Source organism: Solanum pennellii, chromosome 3 (genome assembly GCF_001406875.1).
Source record: "Solanum pennellii chromosome 3, SPENNV200".
Lineage (NCBI taxonomy): Eukaryota > Viridiplantae > Streptophyta > Magnoliopsida > Solanales > Solanaceae > Solanum > Solanum pennellii.
Genome location: NC_028639.1, coordinates 69353782 through 69359661, shown reverse-complemented (window position 1 = coordinate 69359661; position 5880 = coordinate 69353782).

Sequence of the window (5880 nt, the reverse complement as noted above, 5' to 3'; positions counted from 1 at the left end):
TATTGATGTTAAATTATTAGTGGAGTGTTCGTATAAAACGAAGTAATTGTAGATATTAAAACTACTCTGGTTGGTCCATCTTTGCCTTTTCTTAAAGTGTTTAACACCTTTTAGAAATAATTATGATGTCCGGACGAACTTGGATAACTTTGTTCAATGTCTATTTTTAAGAAAGATTAAATTGTATAATAATATAAAATAGTAATAATAATAATAATTAAAAAAAATAATTATGATGTCCGGATGAACTTGGATAACTCCGTTCAATGTCCATTTTTAAGAAAGATTAAATCAAATAATAATATAAAATAGTAATAATAATAATAATTAAAAAAATAATTATGATGTCCGGACAAACTTGGATAACTCTGTTCAATGTCCATTTTTAAGAAAGATTAAATCAAATAATAATATAAAATAGTAATAATAATAAATAAATAAAAAGACGCATGCTTAACCCAATCTAATTATCCCAAAAAGGATGTCGGCATTTGGCCATGGAAAAAGAGACCAAGGAAGAGGCATTGATGGCATTATAATTTTTTTGATTTATTATTATTGTTATGTTAGCTCCTTAAAAATGTTATTTATTTTGTTTATTTTTACTACTTTTAAATTTTAATAAGTATTATGATACTTTCAATACTATCGGCTTTTTCTTCTTCTTTCTTTTACTTTTTTAGACTCTCCATCACCTGTCAAAATTAGACAAACAGCAATTGAAACCTGGAAATTGTATATTATACTCTTCCATCTCAATTCATATAACATCTTTTAATTTTGAGACTAAAATGCCCTTTTTCATGTCTTTTCAAATAGGTAATGTTAACAACATACCGTGGAATATCACGAGTAGGATTTTGGGAGGGTAGAGCGACAAATTTTATTATTACTTCATGAAATAAAGAGATTATTTTCAAAAAATCCTTGTATCGAGTGCAGTAAATTCAAGTACAAAGCATAAGAAACAGTGTATAGAACATAGCAATTAGGACAGTCAACGGTGAACTAACAAACATAGTACAGTAATTGAAACACAGTAAACAACCGATGATACGATTTATAAAAACATAAAATTTCTTATCAAAATCAATCAAAAACTTGTTAAATAAAACTTTTAAAATTTATTTGTGTCATGCCGTTTGAACTTACGCTCTCTGTCTATAATTACTTGTTCACTTTTGAATTGACACACCTATTAAGAAAATAATACTCTCTTTGTTTAAAAAAGAATGATCTAGTTTGATTTGGAAAGGAGTTTAAGAAAAGAAAGAAGACTTTTTAATCTTGTAGTTCTAAATTAAAGTTATGTCAAATGTATCAAAATTCTCTTTAATCTTGTGGTCTTAAAATGTCACGTGGAAAATTAAAGTTAAAGTGTTGCCAAAAAAGAAAACGTGTCATTCTTTTTTACACAAACTAAAAGGGAAATAGGAACATTCTTTTTGAAATTGATGGAGTAATGGTAAATTTATCATTTTACCCTTATTAATTATGAAGTGTATGAATTAAAAGTACAGGTTTTCAAAAAGTCCTACCTTTTGCAAAATAATTAATTAAAGATATAATAGATAAGAAAAAGATACACACTAAAAACATAAAAGGTCACAACCTTAACTTCAAGTCACTTAATCAAAGAAAATTTTTCAAATTTCGCGTTTCCGCAGAAAGGATTGTGAACTAATGATGGGCTCAGCATCAAACAAATGATTAAAAAAAAGACTACAAGGAAGATAAGGGTGTACAAACCGAATCATTAAGTCAAACCGAATCAACGAATCAAATCAAATCAGAAAAAAAATCGACTTGTGGTTTGATTTGATTGGTTTGGCGATTGAAAAAAAAAAACAGTCCACTCTTGATTTGGTTTGGTATTAGAAAAAAAGAATCAAATCGAACTCAAACCAAACCGACAAACATATATATATATAATTTATTTTATTTATAGATAAAAAATATTATTTACATATAATCTACTTTCGTGATATATTTTTAGTTAGTTTATGATTTTCAATTTTATATATTTTATTTCAAATTTTGATTTGTAAAATTTTGTCTATATACATATATATAATTTATTTTATTTATAGATAAAATTATTTACATATAATCTATTTTGTTGATATATTTTTAGTTAGTTTATAGTTTTCAATTTTATATATCTTATTTCAAATTTCGGTTTGTCAGATTTTGTAAATATTATATATATATATATATATATATATATATATATATACACATATTTTTTTTATTTATAACCAAAAAATATTATTTATAATCTGCTTTCTTAATATATTTTAAGTTAGTTTATAGTTTTCAATGTTTATCTATTTTATTTTAAATTTGGACTTGTAAATATTTTATTTTGTGTTAAGATTCGAAGTTATAATTATATTGTTATAGTTTTTCAAATTCGAAATTAACAATTTACTTTATAAATTATTTTTGTATTCAATTTGCATCTAGCCTTTAATCTTATTAGTTTAGCATAATGAATGTTGATATTTCCAAAAAAATATTTTGTACTCATGTGAATTTGACAGTCTTTTAAAAAATTTCTATTCACTTAACATTTTTTAAGTTTAGTTTATCATACAGGTAAGTGAAAAACTATTTATCGCTTTTCAAATATGGTATAGTTGTAAAAAACTGGAAAAATCAAAAAAACTCGAAAGAACCGACTAAAACTAAAACCGAAAAAATCAACTTTATATGGTTTGATTTGGTTTTTAAATTTGATAAACCAATATAATTGGTTTAGATTTTTTAAAATAAAAAATCAAAATGAACCGACCTATGTACACCCCTAAAAGAAGGGAGTTTTTCTCTTTCCGCTCCTCCATTTTTTCATAATTGTACGTTTGTTACCATATTGTTTGCATAATTTCACTTGTACATTTTGTTACTACTATTAAACTTATGGCAATAACGCACTAGGTCCCAAAAAGTGACTCATATTTTGCCATTTAGGTCTAAATGTGAGGAAGTTCTGTATTTTGTATGTTTAGTATAAAATTGCTTTATATATTGATAAGAAGTCAATATCAAAAAAATTGTTACGAGGAAAAAGTTAATGGGTGGGATGTGTTTATTGGAAGGTGAATATTTATTATTATTTTCAAAACGAAGAAGAGTCTAAAATGTCTCGAATTAGTAAAAAATTATTTTTCGATCACCTTTCAGTACTCAAACATCAACTTTTTGGCTCAAAAATATTTTTGATACACGTCACAAAATTTGAGAAAAAAATTAATGCAACTTAGTTGATGTTTGTTTGGTCTAATACGGTCTCATTCTCTTTAACCTTCTCTTATCAGTGATTATGTTATGAGTTTTCTAGTTTCGTTGTCTTATTTAATTAAATATTTGTTAGTGAAAATAAAAAGTGAAATGATCTGGTGAATTTTTATACTTTTATGAGTTTGTATTGTGAATCATTCTACTTACTCGTTTGTCAATTAAACTCTTAAACTTAATAAAACACAATTTAACAAACTTTTCTGACATTGACCAGACCTATGTGTCATTAGATGTCTGAGTTGGCAAAAGATGTGTACCTAAACGCCTATTAAAGCAAGTGAGGAGCATTTCTACTTTAAAAGATATTAATTCCTCCGTATAAAAAAGAGTGATCCTATTTTCTTTTTAATTTGTTTTTTTGAAAAAATAATCACTTTCCTTTTTTGGCAACACTTTAACTTTAACTTTTCACATGACATGTTTAATATCACAAAATTAAAGGGTATTTTACTATATTTGACATAACTTTAGTTTAAAACCTTAATATTAAAAAATCTTTTTTACAAAATTCATTTCAAGTCAAACTAGGTAATTCTTTTTTAAAACGAGGGATTAAAATTATGAAAGAAATAATTTTTTAAACCATTAATAAAAAATATTGTCTTTCTTCATTCCTTACTCCTCCTTTTCAGTCATATCCTTCCTTGCCCAACCCTTTATCTTTCTTTTCACAATCTATCTTCATCTATTTGTATGATCTTGACACCTTCTTGAGTTTACTAATTTATTGATGGTGCTCGCCGGACACCACTGATACTCAGTACAGGGAAAGAGAAAGACGCGGCTAGTCAACAGAGAGGAGAACGAGGTAGGTGAGGGTGCGATGATCTAATTATAGTGACAAAAATAGTAATGGTGTGCGGCAGAGAGATGAAGGCGAAAATGGTGATGGTGCTCGGTTAGATCTGATCTGATGGCTTAATTAGATTGTTGTTTTTGTAGAGGTTGGAGGAGGAAATAATAATGGTGATGATATGGGGAGATTAAAGCGGAAGGAATACAAGTGATTTCGCTGATAAACATGGCGATGGCGGCGACGGCGACGACTTGGGCGTGATTCGTGAAACAGTGAGAATAGAGAAAATGTATTGGGTTTTACTTAAAGAATTTAATTAATTTTATTATTTTATCTGTAATTGAATAATTTTGATTAATAATTTCAAAAATAATTATGAATGACATGTTATTTCTGTAAAAAATAGTGAGCTGTACAAATGGTTAGAGGGATTTAAAAAACATCATTTTAATTGGATTTAAAAGTTCAGTTGATAAATAATTAAACACAATAGTTTACAATACAAACACATACAAATTTAAAGATTTATCAGATTATTTTGCCAAAATAAAGCAACAATATTCCAAAAAAAGAAAAAGTTGCACGAGTATTCAGTATTTTTTAAAAATAATAAACCAAAAACACGTGATTTCTTTTGCTTTTTCTTGTTTTTGTAAAAAGACGCATGAATCTAAATTTTAGCTAATTTTACTATGTTTTTCATAAATGGCTAAGCATAGTCATAAATGAAAAATCAGAAGAGTCATAAATAAGTTTGTTAAATTAATTATCACTCTGACAAATGAATGTCTTTATTTTTTGTGATATGTGAAATTTATATTATAATTTTTTAAAATTTAAAACAAAAATGATTTTCAATCGAATTAATATGGCAATATGTGAGAATTATTTAATTCATCTGTAAAATCATTAACATAATTAATTATACATGTGTAAATTTTAAGAAAATATTTTTCGTAGAGTATATTTTTGATTAATACCAAACACACACACAAACTTCTTCGTCATAATGAATTTTTTGATGTAGACTTCTCTCATACCAAATAGTATAAAGCATTAACTTTAGTACTAACTTAGAGTAACATAACTTCTTACATTTAAAGCTTTAAGCCAAAATATGAGTCTCTTTTTTTTTTGGTATTACGATTTTACCCCAAATTTATTACTATTTTATTTGTTTAGTAATAGTTATTCATTATTTTATTTAAGATGTTCAACGATAGCTACGCACTCTATGAAATTACCGGATAATTTGACACTTAAGTTCTAATCTATCTTTGTAATTAATTATAGTTATTTCTCTATTATAATTTTCAAGATCTGTATTTAATATATTCTAAAAACAATATAGTAAAGAAAAAATTCTTTTGGCCGGAAAGTAAAACAACTTATTTCCAATTATTTTATTTTATTTTTTAAATATTTTTACCGTTTTAATTTTAGTATCTGTTAATTAAAAATGAAAAAAAGATCAGTATATTTTAAAATAAAAAAAATATTATAGGCTTCTTAATTTTTTAATCAAATTTTTATCAAATTTTCTGATCATTTAGCTGTACTATAGTAAAATTATCTTTTTATTTATAAATTTTTTAAATGGCGTAAAGTAAATAGCGGAGAAATATTATTAGACGAAAAGAGTTAGAATACATGACTCCTCACATTTAAAGCTAAATGCCAAAATATGAGTCCTTTTTTCTTTTTCTTTTTTTTTTTTAACTTTTTTTTAGGACCTGCTACGTTATTACCCCAAATTTATTAGTAGTATCAAAACATACAAGTGA